Source organism: Balaenoptera musculus, chromosome 16, assembly GCF_009873245.2.
Source record: "Balaenoptera musculus isolate JJ_BM4_2016_0621 chromosome 16, mBalMus1.pri.v3, whole genome shotgun sequence".
Lineage (NCBI taxonomy): Eukaryota > Metazoa > Chordata > Mammalia > Artiodactyla > Balaenopteridae > Balaenoptera > Balaenoptera musculus.
This window is the reverse complement of record NC_045800.1, coordinates 41,134,410-41,153,260: the sequence shown is the minus strand read 5'-3', so window position 1 is coordinate 41,153,260 and position 18,851 is coordinate 41,134,410.

Below are 18,851 nucleotides of genomic sequence, written 5' to 3'. Positions count from 1 at the left end.
ACCTTAACCAGATACTAGCTACAATGGAGGAACCTCAACAAATTTAGATGTGCAGTTCAGATAATTCCCTTCAAAGTTCAGATAATTGCCTAAAGCTTATTTAAATCTATGGAAAGACTTTACCCTCTTCTTCACCCCATCTCATCTTTTCTTCCTTCTTCCATAATCCTCCCCACCCCACTCTGATCTTTTTGTCATTCTCCAGATCACCCTACTTTAAACCTCCCTGTTTTATTCTGAATTTCCACCTCACTTTCGAAAAGAACTTACTGCATGGGCAAATTTCTTAAGTCAGAATGTAATGGATTTCCTTGTCATGCATCTCTTGTGTAACCGGTGTTTTCAAAAGTCAGATCTTTGGAAACTTTATTAGTCCATTTCTAGAAAAAATAGCTTTTTAAACAAAGATTCTAATGAAAAGGTGTGAGTCAGAGCGCCTACCTTCCAAATGTTGCTATGAAAACAAAAATATATTGACTGGCCAATGGAAACATTCACAACTACCTGTAAATCTAAGACATTTGTCTTGCCACTGCTTCAAAATGTCAAATGAGTAACTGTGAGTAATGTTCAGGATTCACTTTCAAATAATTCACATTCGAATACAATATTCCACACATTTAACTTTCTGAAATATCTTACAGTTGGTTTTGGAAGCAGGGGAGCAAAAAGACTTTGATCTTTATGTTTGAAAACAGCCATCAAGCCCTTGGAAAACAACAGATAAGAGTCTTACCCTTTCGATAAAAGGAAACACATTTTAATCAGACTCAGTAACTCTCTCTTGATAAAAGGTAGTTGAACTGTTCTCCTGAAGAATTAGCTAAGTTCCTGGGATTTGGATTCAGATAGTGAGGTCTGTTTGACAATCAGCAAACTGCTTACCATTAAACCTGTAAGGGCAGTTATAGGTGAATATTATTCATTCACATTATTCACATTCATTAAATAAATATTGATTGAGGATCAATTAAATGCAAGTCAAACCCTCCAAAGAATTTTATCCCCATAGTGGAGATAAAGCATTTTCAGAAACAATTATAATGCAAAGTAGAAAGTGGGCCATATCCTAAGACAGGGACAGAATGAGAGCCATGAGCATACAAGGAAACAAAGATCACATCTAGTAGAGAAGACCTCTCAGAAGAGGTGTATTGAAGCTGGATTTTGAATGAATAGGTAGGATTTAAATATCTAGGAGTATCTAGGGAGAAAAATGCTATAAACTAAGTCACTAGCATAACCAGAGTGAACAGGAGAGCGCCACACATGCTAAAAATCAAGTAATTTAGGTGAATTGGTACACAGAGTAATGGAAAGAAGATACTGAAACATACTGGCTGTGAATAAGTTGCAATGGATCTCTGAGGTTGTGGGTGGGAGAGCCTTAGAGTCAAGCTCAAAAGTTCGAAATGATTCAGTAGGCAGTACGGAACCACCTAAACCTTATGAGAGTACAGTGATTTTCAATCAGTTTTCAACAGATGAGGAAAGGATTGTCTTTTTAATAAGTAGTTCTTGGGACAGTTGAATATCCGCATGCAAAAAGATGAATTTAAATCTTTATCTCACTCCATACACAAAGATTAGCTCAAAATGGATCACAGCCCTATATGTAAGGGTCTATAAACCTTCTAGAAGAAAACAGTAGAAAATGTTCATAACTTAGATTAGGCAAAGAATTTTTAGATAGGACACAAAATATATACGTAAATGAAAAATATTGACAAGGTGGATATAATCAAAATTAAAACTTTATAATTTAAAGTTAAAAACACCAGTAGGAAAATGTAAAGACAAGACATAGATTGGGAGGAAATATTTGCAAAACATCAATTCAATAAAGGACTTGTATCCAAAATAAATAATATGCTTTTAAAACTCAATAATAAGACAACTCAAATTTAAAAAGGGAGGAGGGGATTTGAATAGACCTTTCACCAAAGAAGATATATAGGTGGCTAACAATCACAAGAAAAGATACTCAACCTCATTAGTCGTTAGAGAAAAGGAAGTTAAAACCACAAAGAGATACAACTTCACACCCACTAGAATGGCTATCATAAAATAACTGTAATAATCATTGATGAAGATGTAGAGAAACTGGAACTCTCATTACACTACTGTAGGGGATGCAAAACAGTGAAACCACTTTGGAAAACAGTTTGGTAGTTCCTCAAATGTTTAAACATAGAGTTACTCTATTATCCAGCAATTCCAATTCTTAGTATATATCCAAAAGAAAAGAAAGCATATGCCTACACAAAAACTTGTAAATATATTTTCATAGCAGCATTATTCACAATAGCCCCAAACTGGAAACAATCCAGATAACTATCAATTTCTGAATAAACAAAATATTGTATATCTAAACAGTGGACTACTATTAACTACTGATAAATGCTACCACATGGCTAAATTTTTTAAATATTATGCTAAGTGAAAGAAGCCAGATTGAAATGACCACACTTTTGTATAATTCCATTTATATGAAATGTCTAGAAAAGGCAAATCTATAGAGACAGAACGTAGATTAGTATTTGCCAGGGGATACGGAGAGGGAATAAGGATTGAATATAAACGTTGAATATAAATTTGTATATAAACCATAGAGGGCTTCTAGGGGTGACAGAAATGTCCTAAAACTGGATTTGATGATTGTTGCACAACTCCATAAATTACTGAAAATTATCAAATTGTACACTTAAAACCGGTGAATTTTATGGTATGTGTGTTATACCTCAATAAACCTGCTTTAAAAAGTTTATGAGAGAAATAGATAACAGAGGTAGAGCCGTGTTCTAGGAAATTAACTTGGCAGTGTATATGTAGCGCTGATGGGAGTAGGGAAAAGCCAGGGGTATAGAGAGCTCTATGAGAAATCTCTCACAGCTGTCCAAGTAGGAGGAATGGAGATCTGAACTAGGAGAGCAGCAATAGGAACAAAAAGGGGAGATCAGAGAGGAGAATTGTCCAAGGAGGTAGAATTGGGAAGACATAACAAAGAACCAGATGGGTAGGGTATGAGAGGAGAATACTTTGGAATAATCTGTTCCTTGGGGAGGCAAGAAGCAGAAAAAATTATGTGTTCAACGTTATTAATGTTTTATAAGCACGCCTTGCTCCATGAAAGAACTGCTAGCTTAATGATAACTCTGTTCTTTGTATCTAACCTCCTTCATATTTTGCTTACAATACGTACTCTTCCTTCCAGATGAAATTTTGAGTCAGATATACACCAAATTATTATTTTCTGGGAGATAGAAGTTAACCGCAGGTGGACTGGGGAGGGGTTCTCTATCATCTTTTTATATAATTTATTTTCAGCAAACATGGATTACTTTTGTAGCTAAACATTATTTTTAATTATTTTATGTTGACCTATTGTTATGTAGCCAGAGAAAGATAATGTTAGATATACCAAGGAAATGCTTAAGTACCTTTGCAATCTTAATTGAGTAATACTTACCTTTTTCTCCTTATCAGGGCAAAAATATTTCCTTCTATGGAAGAGTTCGGTCAAAAAACCTGTTCACAGGGGCTTCCCTGGTGGCGCAGTGGTTGAGAATCTGCCTGCCATTGCAGGGGACAGGGGTTTGAGCCCTGGTCTGGGAAGATCCCACATGCTGCGTAGCAACTAGGCCACAATTACTGAGCCTGCGCGTCTGGAGCCTGTGCTCACAATTACTGAGCCACAATTACTGAGCCTGCGCGTCTGGAGCCTGTGCTCCGCAACAAAAGAGGCCGCGATAGTGAGAGGCCCGCGCACCGCGATGAAGAGTGGCCCCCGCTCGCCGCAACTAGAGAAAGCCCTCGCACAGAAACGAAGACCCAACACAGCCATAAATAAATAAGTGGATACATGTATTAAAAAAAAAAAAAACAACCTGTTCACAGAACTGTTTGTGAGGAAGTTTTGGCGCCGTTACTGACAAATCATAATCCCTTCTCAGAGGGTCAGAATCCAGTCTGTTCCTCTGGTCATTTCTGCAGGCCTGGAATGCTCTAGTCCTTTTTTTTTTTCTTTACAATCCGATAGGCCCGGTTCTAAAGTCATACATGCTTGTGCTAGAGTCTTAGATTTACCACTTTTGGAAATTTATTCATTCTCCAGACTCTCTTTTTCTCTTTGGTAAACAGTGGTTGTTAATACCTGTTCTGCTGAGTTGTGGTAAGAATTGTAGATGATTGAAGTGTTGGGCTCATAAGAAATGTTTAATAAATATCAGCTGTTATTTATTAGTCTTTTGGACTAAAGAACTAAGTCATACACTGAAGTATATTCCTTAATTAGTAATATTGAGATCATGTGACTTGCTGAGACAAAGCTGAGGACCAAATTCCTGGCCAAGATCAAGAATCAAATTGGAGATATTTCTTCCCCTCCCATCTGTATTTGTCTACACTCTCTGCTCCTATTTCAGGCCAAAAAAAAAAAAAAAGTCCCAGTAGAAGTGACAATAACAGCAATGATTTCACCCAGTCAGGGGTCCTACTTGGAGGAAAGGAAAATGGATTGTACATACATACTTCCTTGAGGAAAAATACATGTTTACAATTTTTTTAACTGTCATTTCAATGTCTTAACATAATAAATGCACATGACAGAGCTCTAACCATTGTGGCAAAAGCTATAAACATGAACTTTGATGTCCCACAGGCCTAGATTTGACTCCTGACTCTGATAATTGATTGTATGACCTTGGGCAAGATACAAACGTCTCTACTCCTGTTTTCTTATTTGTAAGAAATAATAATGCCTACCTTTTGTGGGTATTGACAATATTGAATAGAAGAGATCATGTTATAAAGTTCTGAACACAGAGCCTGATACTAAGTCAAGTATATTCAATAAATAAATATTATTTCTTTCCTCTTCCTTGCCATTCTCTTCCTTGTTAGGTTAAAAAAAAAAAAAAGAAAGAAAGAAAGAAAATATTTCTTGAATTTTCCAAAACAATCTCAATTGTATTTCAAATTGTCCCTATAGATGAACATTCATATTTGTCACTTCTTATGAACCTGTCTTTGATTCCTAAACCACAGTCTTACAATCTGATATAGTACGGCTTATTTCATGTTTCTAAATAATTCCTGTGTTTCCCCATTTTTATGTCTTTCAGATTACAAAGGAACTCATGCTTGGTGTAATGAGTGAAATAATACAACGTAGAGATGCATAACCACAACACTAATCTTTAACATGATACCTCCTTCCAATTATAGCCCCTTGTGGTAGCCAGTGGCATGCATTCCTTTCTCCTTCCTCATATACACATAAACCCACATACATGTCTGAGCGAGGGGTTTTATTTGCTTGTTTTTCTGGAAAGAGAATAGTTTAAAATGTATCATTGTACATCTTGCTCTTTTAAGTTTAACATATTATGAATTTTCTTACAATCTTTACTTAACATTCTTAAGATGAAGACTACTTAACATAATTCCCTCTCCTTCTCTGCTTCACAGCAAACTTTGCCTTTTGCTCTCACCTCCTGCTTATGTTTTTATGTGAATTATTCCTTAATATTCTTCTAGAGAAGAAAGATTTGGCCAATCTACTTTTAGAGAATGGTATTGGGGGCAGGCTACAGGAAAAAATTTTTTTCTATCACCCAGTAGAGTTAGAACCCTGGGCTAGTTTCTCTGCAATAACTCCTTACCACATAATGCAATTCTCTTTCTCTCGTCAACCTTCCTTCTTGGGCTATAGAATTTTTGATGTCAGGGATAACCTCTAATTCAATCTCTTATCCTCAGTGGCACAAAGTAGATACATAGAAGGCTTTAGAAAAAGCAGTTGAGGGTAATGGTTAATAGCCCTAACTTTTGAGGTCAGAGTGATTTGGGTTCAAATTCTCCCTCTTTTACCTACTACTAACAAGTGATCTTAGGCAAATCACTTAACCTGTCTAAGACCTGTTACACATATTAAAAATGAAATAACCTGGGGCTTCCCTGGTGGCGCAGTGGTTGAGAATCTGCCTGCCAATGCAGGGGACACGGGTTCGAGCCCTGGTCTGGGAAGATCCCACATGCCGCGGAGCAACTAGGCCCGTGAGCCACAACTACTGAGCCTGCGCGTCTGGAGCCTGTGCTCCGCAACAAGAAAGGCCGCGATAGTGAGAGGCCCGCGCACCGCGATGAAGAGTGGCCCCCGCTTGCCGCAACTAGAGAAAGCCCTCGCACAGAAACGAAGACCCAACACAGCCAAAAATAAATAAATAAAATAAAGAATTATTAAAAAAAAAAGAAATAACCTCATCAAACTCAGGTGATTATTGTGAAGATTAAATGGAAAATAATTTTCACTGAGCTCAATAAATGGTCAAATTATGAATAAAAATGAAAAGGAATGAAAGGAGGCATTTTAGATAGGAGATCTTGGGATGTAAGGAGAACTTTTGGCTCTTTCTAAATCTTTAGCAATTAAGGCTTTGCTGTTCTCAAAATTCTCTCATTTCCTGGAGGCCTAGTCAATTCCCTTCTTGTCTTGGGTACTCTCTGGACCTACCTTTTCGGATGCCTTCAAATTTTCCTCTACCTTCTTTCAAAAACTCCTTTATCTTAAATCTCATCCCCTGCCTTTAAATTTAAAGGAACAATTAATTTGTACTAATGAAAAGTAGACAAAACCACACCTTTAATGTCTAGCTGAGAAGTAAGACAATGCTCATTTCCCCATAGTTCAGGCCCAGAGCTCTGCTACAGGGAGTCTTAAAAAATCACTTTTGAGCCAGGAACCATATTTCTGGTCAACTCAGTTCTTTTAGGAATTCTTGAAGAGAATATTGCTGGCATGAAGAAGTTTATTACACTACTAACAGAAGAAAGAAGTGAGCAATGTGAAGATAAAAGGTGAGTGGCTGTTACAGCGGGTCATGTGATGTGAAGCAAAGTGCAAGTCAATTATCTGCATTCAGTTCCTTCAGTAGGAAAATGGGGATAGTGCTTATTACCTGAAGGGTTGTTAGAGTGAAATATCATTATTTATATAAAGTGACTGGTATATAGTAGGCAACTGATAAATATAAGAAATATTAATGTTCTGTATTTTTAGATACTAGCATGCATTTTTAAAACTCATAACAGCCTTCCCAGGAAACTAATAAGAAGATAAACACATGGTAAACCAAATGTATATCTCTATTCTTGACTCCTGGGGACAGCATGGTGCTTATTAGACAGACATTTTTAATTTCACTTAGAAGGGAAAATTTTTTTAATGCTTTAATGGAAATCCCAGAAACAAAAGATAATTCTCGCAAAAAGATGGCAAGCAGGGAAGGGAAAATCAAGGAGTTTAAAACAAACAAGAGAAGACCTAATCAGCATATGGGCTTTGGCAAAAAGGACCAAAGAGAAGATAGGGTTTAAGAGACTGTTGAGCAAGAAGTAAAAAGGTTTGGTGACAGCATGGATAAGGAGGAAGAAAGGGATGCTGTGTGTTTAAAAGATATGGGAGATAACAAAGTCCCCAGTCAGGATAGAGAAGCTAAGCAAGTGATTCCTTTTTTAGAATGAAAATAAGTTTGATTTACATCAAACTAGTTGTATTTATTCAATGCATCTCAATGCTGCTCAAGATGAAGAGAGCAAAAATTTTAGGAGATGTTGGGGAGAGGAGAAAAATGTATTATTTGCATGTCATCGATGGGAAAAAATTACAGCAAGGTATTCAGATTTGGCTCATTTAATAGTACTTATATAAAGTTTGATTTGAATAATGGATTAATTAGTCTAATCTTCACACTATACTAATTGCAATTTTTAAAAAATTAGACATTATTTTCTTTAGCCCTTCAGTAATTCTTAATGCTGTCTTGGAGAAGCCAAGAATGTGGGAGGAATTTGTGGCAAATGCAGGCAAAGACTGACTTCTAGAGTTCCATGTTTAGTCTTTAATCTGCATGGTTTCATGTTTTAAAATCCTATATAATCTCACTTCAGCTAAGGACTAAGTCAATTTACAACAGTAAAGAAGAAAAGAAAATATTCTCAGCATGAATTTATTTGCTTTAAATAGCCAAGAAAAGCTTAAAACTTTTGATTCCTTTCTATAAAATAACAGTGGATTTACAGATGGTTAAGATACCATAAGATATTTGCTTGCTGAAAAATTTTTTTCTATTTAAATAGCAAGAGCCTCTCAAAGGGAAAAGCACTGTATCTGACTAGAGAAGAGCAGAAGATCCAACCTTGGATTGGATTCCATATTTATGCAAAGTTTCCAGTCTTCATGAATGGTAACATAAAAGTTAGTTAAATCTCACTGTGTACCACTGTACAAACATTAAAAATTTGGTCAACTGTTTTGTTTGTACAATCGAAAGTATTTGATTTTGCTACTCTCTCCCACCCCTTTTACATACATTTAATAATTAATTGTTCTAAATTTCATTGACGTACTGGCTGGCAGTCAGAGCCTTGGTATGCAATTCAAAAGAACACAGTACTATACCTATTGATTGGCAAGTTATTTGACTTATCTTTATTTGTGTTTTCTCATCTGGATTAAACCTGTCCTTAACGTCTCTACAGGGCTGATTAGGAGGGAGAAAAAGGAAAAGAAAAAGAAAAAGAATTAGATAAATGTGTAAACTGAAGAATTTCTTGAAAGTCCCTCGTGATGTCACTATTCCGGGCCTTGATGGGATAAAAATATTATCTTAATCCACTAACAACTAATTTTTGGTAAATAAATGTCTAATATATTGCTAGTCTCCTTTGTTAAGTAAAAGAGAAAAAAGAAAGCATACTAGGAGATCAGCAAGACAAAGATCAAAACCCAGAAACATAGGGCACTAAATACATTATCTAACCCGCTTGTAAAGGTTATCAAGAGCATACCAAAGATTAAAAGCAGAAGAGTTTAACTCCTCAATCAGGCATAGTGCAATGTACTTGGAAAATATAACTGAATAGAGAGAAGCAAGAAGTAGTGTTAACAGCCCTTACCTGTAAAAGCCCAGGATAAATCCTAGTCTTGGATGGAATTTATTGCTGTTCTTTTTATGTTTTGATCAATCTACCTCCCTTATCTTTATCGCCCCATGTTTCTTGATGTGGTCTGCTGCTGGAATCCCATTCCAGCTTTCTCCTGAAGTTAAAACCCAATATCAAAGGATTCATCAGCCATGTTCCCTTTTTCTTAGTAGGTAAATGCAGAGACTGTGAAGAGGATGTCCACATGTGACTTAAGGAAAGTGTTACTGAAAGACTGAGAAAGTTTGTACCTATTTGTGATAGAAAGTGAATTCCACCTCTCTTATCGCTATATTCCTTCTAAACGGTTTTTCACCCCGGCCTGCGTGAAAGTGGTGTGTGTGTGTGTGTGTAATAAGTTTCTAGGGTTTAGAAATATTCTGCATAATGTCCCTGGAGCAGGAAGTTAATCACCACTCCCATCTTTCCCTGAAGAATTCAAGCTACTCCTCCCCAAGAGGCAAATGCCCAAATTCCTACTAATGTGATCTGGAGATACTGCAGACATGGTGGCCCAACGCCACTTCTAATTAGGTGGGTGGCCTTGGCAAATTCTAGACTTCTCTCAGGGGCAGAATCTGCTAGGTAAAATGAAGATGTTACTACTTACCTCTTTAGTACTTTCCTTGAGGCATTTTTTTTCTTCCCCCACCCCCAGCTCTATTGATGTATAATTGCCAAATAAAATAGTATACATTTAAGACGTATGACAGTTTGATATACATATATATTGTAAAATGATTACCACAATAAAGTTAGTTAACACATCTATCACCCCACATATATATTCTTTTCTTTTGTGGTGAGTACATTTAAGATCTACTCTCCTAGCAAATTTCAAGTATACAGTATGCTATTGTTAATTATAATCACCATGTCAAATGTTACATTCCCAGAACTTGTTCATCTTATAACTGGAAGTCTGTATCCTTTGACAAATATCTCTCCATTTCCCTCACCCCTGAGCCTCTGGCAACCATCATTCTAATCTCTGTTTTTATGAGTTCAACTTCTTTAGATACCACATGGAAGTGAGATCATACAGTATTTGTCTTCTTGCCATCAAGGTGCACCCCCATGTTGTCTCAAATGGCAAGATTTCCTTCTTTTTTTAATAGCTGAATAATATTCCATTGTATATATAGTATATATATCACATCTTCTTTATCCATTCTTCCCTTGATGGACACTAAGATTGTTTCCATGTCTTGGCTATTGTAAATAATGCTGCAACAAACATGTGAATGCAGATATCTCTTAGAGACAGTGTTTTCATTTCCTTTGGATATATTCCCAGAGGTGAGATGGCTGGATTATATGGTAATTCCGTTTTTAAATTTATTGAGTAACCTCCATACTGTTTTCCATAATGGCTGCACCAATTTACATTCCCCTCAAGAGTGCTGAGTGTTCCCTTTTCTCCACATTGTCACCAACACTTATCTCTTGTTTTTTTTGATAATAGCCATCCTAACAGGTGTGAGGTAGTATCTCATTGTGGTTTTGATTGCATTTCCTTGATGATTAGTGATGTTGAGCATCTTTTCATATAGGCCATTTGTATGTCTTCTTTGGGAAAATGTCTATTCAGGTCCTTTGCCCATTTTAAAATCATTTATTTATTTACTTATTTACTTACTTACTGTTGAGTTGTATGAGTTCTTTAAATACTTCAGATATTAACCCCTTATCAAATATATGACTTGCAATTCTCTTCTCCCATTCCATAGGTTGCCTTTTCATTTTGTTGATGGTTTCCTTTGTTGTGCAGAAGCGTTTTTTTTAGTTTGATGTAGCTCACTTGTTTGTTTTAGCTTTTGTTGCTTCTGAGGCATTTAAACTGCTGGGCAATATGACTGGTACAAAGCAAGAAGAAAATATAGTGTAGCCATTCCTGATTATTTTCACTTACTCACTTTCTTTTTTACACTCAACTACCTGAGTAGCTCTTCAAGTCATTCACACTATTTTGCAGGTTCTCACTAAGAAGAAGAAAAAAGTATGAAGTCCTAAATAAAAGAACAATTTTAGAAATGTGAATTCCCATTGAACAAAATTTTAAAATTTCTAAATACCAAAAACTCGAAACTAAATAAGATCATGTTGATTGAGTGAAAAACAATGGACTACCACAAAGCACTCAGTCTGAACCTTTCTTTTTACTCTCCTGCCTAGCTTACCTCTTTGAGTGTGGGCTGTTGGAATGGCTCCCGAACTGGTCTCCTTTCTTTTGTTTAATCCTCTCTAATCCATCCTGGCTGCTGCCAGTAATCTTTTGAAAACGTGGATTTAATCCTGTCATTCCCAAGCCCTCCCTTAAAATTTTCTGTGCCTACCAATTTCCCTCAGTTTGAATCTCAACCTCCTAACTCTGACATACAAGGCTCCTGGCCGTGGCACATGGTCCCAGACAGCCTCCTTTCTCCACAGACTCCTTTCTCCCTGTCTTTCCCCAACACTCACAAATTCTAAACTATTTTGCAGAGCCCCTTTCAGTTTCTCAGACACGCTAGTCTCTCTGATCTCTGGGCCTTTTCAATGTTTTTCTTCTACCTTTTTTATTACCAAATCACTTCTTTTTTTTTTTTTTTTTTTTAACATCTTTATTGAAGTATAATTGCCTTACAATGGTGTGTTAGCTTCTGCTTTATAACCAAGTGAATCAGTTATACATATACAATATGTTCCCATATCTCTTCCCTCTTGCATCTCCCTCCCTCCCACCCCTCTAGGTGGTCACAAAGCACTGAGCTGATCTCCCTGTGCTATGCGGCTGCTTCCCACTAGCTATCTATTTTACATTTGGTAGTGTATATATGTCCATGACACTCTCTCACCCTGTCACATCTCACCCCACCCCCTCCCCATATCCTCAAGTCCATCCAAATCACTTCTTTATTTACCAAATCACTTCTTTATTTACCAGATTGTTCAAGACTCATTGCCTCCCTTGTGCAGCCTTCCCTGACATCTTCCTCCATCCCAGATTGAGTCAGATCATTCTCCTTAGAGCTCTCATAGCATCTACTGATTTTCGTCTTATTTTGTAAGAAATCATGTTACTCCTTCTAACATGAGAACACCTTGAGGGCAGCACTTACAGTATTTTTATCCCTGGACATTGTGCAAAATAGATGTTCAATAAATATTTGCTGACTAGCATAATTAGGGAGGCAATATCTTAAAAATGATAACTATACTTTATAGAGTACTTATTAGACATCAGGAACAGTGTGTGAATTTTCTTATTTAATATTTTCAAAAACTTTCAAGGGAGTTTACTATCATCATCCCCATTTTATGAATGAGGGAATTAAAAAAAAAAAAGGAAGAAAGGGGAAGAGTAGAACTCTGTTCTGTTGTGCCTGAATATATTTTCTATAAAAGGTTGCTAATTAGAATACATTGAATATGCTGTACTAAATTATTTTCTGCAATATATCACAGCCAAACCCTGTCTCAGCTATTAAGAATGACTAATGTTGAATGCCTGTCATAGAAAGAGCTTAGTCTTCATCCTGAATTTAAAAGACTGGGAAGAAAGAGAGTGGGTAGAATAGAATAGAAGGTTACATAGGAAACAATTCGCCCCAGAAACTGAAGATGAAAGAGTTTAGGACCAAGCAGAAGGGAAGAACTACTAGGTAAATCCTCAACTGGAATTTTTCGAGTTCTTTATAGGATCATATACACTGTGAAATCAAAGGGGTTCCTCTTCCTTTTGCTCCCATATCATTCCCAAATTCCCTCTTCTATTCATTGACTGGTAAGGTTTGAGATGTTGACCGAAGGCCCCATGGAAGTATAATGATTTTAGAATTAGTTTTGCTGGTAAAGTACTCAGTTTAAGGAATATGGTCTCTTTTGAGCTCCATTTCATTTGCTATGTTAACATCACATTCTGAGCCATGAATAGCACAGAGGTCAAATTTTCCTGAGGACAGCAGCCCTTTATGTTGCCCTCTTCCATACTTGCGTAATACAGGATGTGTCAGTGATCGAACAGTCATGGACATCACTGTCTGTTTCCCCAAGTTCCATCAACCAAAGTAGGATGGGTGACACAACCAAAACATTTAAGCTGTTATTTGTGTCTTACTAAGTTTAGTTTTGGATCACAAATTTTAGTACATTAGCCCTCATGTTTTTAAAACAGAAACCAAGAAAATGTTCAAGCAGGTTAGCATTTTGCTGACAGTTGGCAAGATTTGGGTACTTAGTTCCTGCTCTAATTTTTTCAACTACTTTTAAATTTGTTTCTTACTGTGGTAGGTTTGTAGTCACAGACATCTCCTTGGTTATTTGTGCAGAAAAACCTCTAAGACTGTACAATGTAGTCATTCTTATCATGGTAGTAGGTGGCTTACCTACCAGTGGAAGAAAATTTTTTCAAGTGATGATTTTTCTAGTCTTTAAAGTCAACAATTATTGGGCCTCTGCCATTTAGAAGGCATATATTTTATTAATTATATATATTTTAAATTTATATCTAATTTAATATGAATAATAGTTGTCATTCATTCTTGGGCCAGCTCTGCACTGGTCTCTTCATAAACTTTGCTGCATTTTATCCTCACAATAATTCTGCAAGGTAAGAATGGCTCTTTACCTTCTGCCCCATTTTACAGGTGAGTCTGTGATACTGTGAAATTAGGATACTTGTCTAAGGTCACACAGTAAGTAGATCAAGGTTTATCTTGCCCTGAAGCCTGTGTTCTTCACATTAAAGAAACAATAAAGAGGAGCAGGAGCATGAACAAAGTGTTTTGTTGGCTCAAGTGAGGAGAGATACATTTGATATACGGAATCAATTAAACCTTATAGAAGATGGATATTTGTGAAATACTCATAGATATGGAAATAAGGTGAGGCATGCATTAGACATTCAAGCAAAGAGCTAGAGCAAAGGTAATGGATGAAAAATACTCAAAACATTCCTGGAGAACAGTGAGTTGTAAGACTAGTTGGATTAAGATAATAAGGTACATGTTAGAAAAGTTAGGGTTAAGACTAGAAAGTCAAATTGAAGCCATATAGCCTTGCTTCATGGAGATTCAATCAGTAGCAGGTGTGGGATACATTAGAGTACAAAGAGCCTAGAAATAGTTCAAATGGTTTTAAGGATTTTTGCCTTAAAACCTCATACCAGAGTGTAATAAAAACACTCTTGTTTTCCTTTACTCACTACTCATGCAGTACTCTGTACTCCAACGCGTGTGGGGTTTTCCCACACCAAGCAATTCTGCAACACCAGCTGGGAGTCCTATAATCAGTTTGATTCTGAAAATCCAGGTTGCTCTGACTGAGTGATTGTAAATCAGAGGTTCCTGCGACTACCTCCTCGGGTGGATTAATTTCTAGAGTGGCTCACAGAACTCAGGAAAACAGTTTACCTAATAGATTATCAGTATATTACAAAGGATATTAAAGGATACAAATAAACACACAGATGAAGAGATTGAAAAGGTGAGGTCTTGAAGAGTTGCAAGCACAGGAGCTTCTGTCCCTGTGGAGTTTGGAGATGCCACTCTCCCTGTGTGTGAGTATGTGCTTGTTCAACAACCCAGAAGCTCTCCAAACCCTGGACAGGTAATAGGGCCTTCGTGAAAATCAACATAGAATTGTCAGTAGAGATATACGTGATGGATCTTTTTAAGTAAAAAATATCATTACAGTTGATCCTTAAACAATGCAGGGGTTAGGGGCACGGACCCCATGTGCAGTTGAAAGTATGTATAAATTTTGAATTCCCCAAAACTTAACTACTAACTAGCATACTGTTGACCAGAAGACTTAGCAATAACATAAACAGTCACATTAACAGTTAACACATTTTTAATGTTATGTGTATTATATACTGTATTCTTATAATAAAGTAAGCTAGAGAAAATAAAATGTTATTAAGAAAATCATAAGGAAGAGAAAATCCATTTACAGTACTGTACTATATTTGTTGATACCATAAGTTTGTCATCTGTTTACAAGATGAATTATCTGTCAGTACCTATATCAATATTGTCTTATATGAAGCAAAACACTCTAGATGTTATGTATATTACTAACGGTTGACATAAAAAATAAAAAGATAATGTGAAAAAGTAATTCATATTTATTTACAGGTATAACAATTCATGCATTGATAATGAAGAAGCAGCATTGTGATTGCTATATGGTAGTCTAGTGTAATTGGTATAATTGCTTCACAATAGCTTTGCCTTTACATTAATGAATGGTTATAAGATTTTTATGGCATACAGTATTACAATCATGTTCATAATACAGTATTAGAAACATTGTTGCATTTTTGAAATAAAACACCTATGATGATAGTCTTATACATAGTTTCTCCAATTACGATGGGAATGAACTTACTAAGGAATTTATAGTCACTCACAAAATATTCCTTTATTCATTCATTTACCTAGTTATTCAAACAACTTTGGCTTTCTATGCCCTTTAGTCAAAACAGACTACTGTACAGTAATGTAATTCTTTGAAAGCAAATTTATAAAACAGTAAGAAAACTAACACACTGATTTTATATTAAATATAATTTATGCCTGTGTAAAGAGAGACTACTATCTATGTACATCTTATGCATTCATGACATATATTTTTCTTAATTTTTTAAACATCTCTAGGCTATGCAGTTGATCTACAAATTTTTTTAAATTGTTGCAAATCTTCCCAGAATTTTCCAATATATTTATTGAAAAAAATCTGCATATAAGTGGACCTGCACAGTTCAAAACCATGTTGTTTAAGGGTCAACTGTATTTGGCATTTGATAATACATAAATTTGAGTGTGGGGGAATGATAGCATAAACAACAGAATTAGTGTGGTTCAAAATATTGAGTTATGGACATTCTGAATTCATAGAAGTGATAAGTGGGTTAACTAAGGTCACAGGGGTGGTTGGGTCTCCTGACACATACTCCTGTGCACAACTCTATTCTGCTTTTCTGCCAATTCCTGACACCATCCTTTTAAAAGAATCTTAAAAAGGTTATACAACGTCAGTCCCTGAACTGGCATGTGGGCATGTTATAGACAAAGACAGCAGGAAATTTCCTTGACCTTTAGTGGATCATTGAAATGGTCAATTGCTAAAAATTTTTCAGTAATACACTATTTGTATTCTGTGTGAAACTGACACCTTATGTTTGAACTAAATACGTTCTGAACAGTGTTTTGAAAATGAGATCTCAAAGTTTAGATGAATCTTTATTGTAGAAAAGATTAAAATAGCAAAGCAAATGCAATGGTTTAGGCTATTCCTGCTTAGTTTTAAGAGGACTGGCAACTTCTTTCCTTGGTCCCTGGGAGATTATGCTATCATGTAAGAAGCTCTATTACCCTGCTGGAGACATCACATGGAGAGCTATTGAGACTACATGGAGAAAGATAGGGGTTCATCTGAGTCCTGCTTTTCAGCCATCCCCATCAAGGTACCCAGCTTGTGAGTGAAACCATGTTAAATCCTCAAACCTGCCAAGCCACCAGCTGAAAATCACCAAGTAACCATGTGTTGTGTAAAGAATCAGCCAACTGAGCACTGCCCAACTTCCTGACCCACAAAATCAGGACACATAATAAAATGGTTGTCACTTTAAGCCACTAAGTTTTGGGGTTGTTTGTTACACAAAAATATATAATGAGAACAAAGGGACTGATTAATTCTGTCTGACTCAGAAAAGACTCTTCAAATTGGGTGAAATCTGAGTATGGTTTTTAAGAGTAAACAAGGGGATTACCTAGGCAACTAATGGGGAAAAAGCACTCTAGGTTGATGGAAAATATGAGAGAAGACAGAGGAATTTGAAAGAGTTTGGTGTATTAGAATTTCTCAGTATTTTGAATAACAAATTAGAGTAGAGGAATAAATGGGGGGATTGGGGATTAGGTTAGAGAAAGTTGGATTTCCCCCCCAAAGAGATCTCATGTATTAATCTTTTTATACCAGACATATTTTTATAGGAAATGGTTAGGAGGTTATTCCAATAATCCAAAAAAAGATGAAAAAGACCTAAATACATCAGTGAAAATAAAGATTAAGTAAATAAAGTAGTTTAAAATCTTGAATCATGTAAGGAATGGATTCGATGGATATACAAGTAAGGCTTAAGAAAGATATTGATTAAATCCCAATTTTTTGGTTTGGTGACAGAATGGATGTCACCAATTGAAAACTGAGGTAGAAAGAACAGCAATTTGGACAATTACATTCAAGTTCAGTTTTAGATGTATTGGCTTTGAACATCTGTGGGTCTTCAAGGTGGAGAGAGATGTCCAGTCAGCAAGTGGATGAAAAGATTCTATAGCTTAAGAATAACTTTAGAGTCCTTTTCTTTCTTTTTAAACACACACACACACACACACACACACACATACACACATACACATACCATACATATATATGTATGTATATTTAGGTATATGCATGTATATTGAATACATACACATATTGGAATTGTCGGTGTCTAAATGGCAGTTCAAACAAAGTACAAAGGTGAAATTGCTCAAAGAAAGTAGGAGAAGTGATAATTGAGAATACAGACATGAATGAAACCCAGAATGTAAGGGTTGGGGAGAGAAAAAAAACTATCCACATAAACAAAGAAGATCCAGTCAGTAAAATATGCCATGGAGGCCGTGTTGAGAACTAGATTGTTCACTTGAGTTGTTTAAAACTCACTTCACCCACCCAATAATCTAGACTTTATTTCAGTGTGCTTGGGATTGGGATGCTAATAATATCTAAATGTTATGTAAATCTAAATAACTATGGATTTAGGTCTGGGGGTGGCAAGACTATAAATATATATAATTACATTTTTTCCTATATGTGTATTTTTTTCTATACTGTTCACGTGAACGCTTTTAAAATAGCCCTTTCACCACCATAATATGAAAAATGATATATTTGCCTTCACACTGAATTATCAAATGATTCATTGCTTCTTTTCAATATCACAAGCCAAAAGAAACACAGATAGAATTTGTTTTAGTTTATAAAGTAACAGCATGTTTTTAAAGTTAAGAAAACAAATTAGAAAATTATCAGATTAATGCATATGGCATCGAGAATTTTCACCAATGAAGTGGAAACTGAGAGAAGAACTTGAACTGAATTTCATTAAGAACTGTTTCTGTCATTCTCAATAAGTGAACGTTTTCACTGAAACATCATTACTAATAAGCAATTTGTTTGCTTGAATCTCCACGACTGGGAGAATACTAAGCTATTTTGAAAAGAGAAAATTCTAAGATGTGACTTAAGAGTCCATATTTTTATTTTAGAGTAGAAATATGATCATTTTTGCTCATTTTTCTGGGGATCAGGATTTGGGAAGAAAAAAATTCCACTTCATTTCTTATTTTTTCTGAGACCTTCAATCTCCTTTAAACGGAATATGGTCAATTCCTAGTTGTGGAATAACCACAAGACAATTAGAAGTTAAATTGTTGAGCAGCCCGCATCTAATTGAAGTCTCTCCATTTTAACTATTTTATTTTTAGCATCTGAAGTAGTCTGTAGCTCTTCTAGGCTATAATCATGTTTATTTAAGAGTAGTGCAGTCCTCAGTGAGAAAATAAAAACCTACCAGAACTGCTATACTGAACAGAAGAAAATAGGGAGATGGGTAGTATGTTTAGTATACTTTTCAGTTTATGATTTTCTTCAAATTACTGTACAAATATTTCAGCCTGAGTTCTAGGACTCCATGTCTGAATGGGTTTCCTTTGCATAATGTCATGAATATGTGTATCTATCTTGATTTAAGAAGTTATCCAAGATTTTTACTTTTCAGAAAGTTAGAGCCCATGAAGTTCTGAAGATGCTGGGTAAGTTTTATTTTGCAA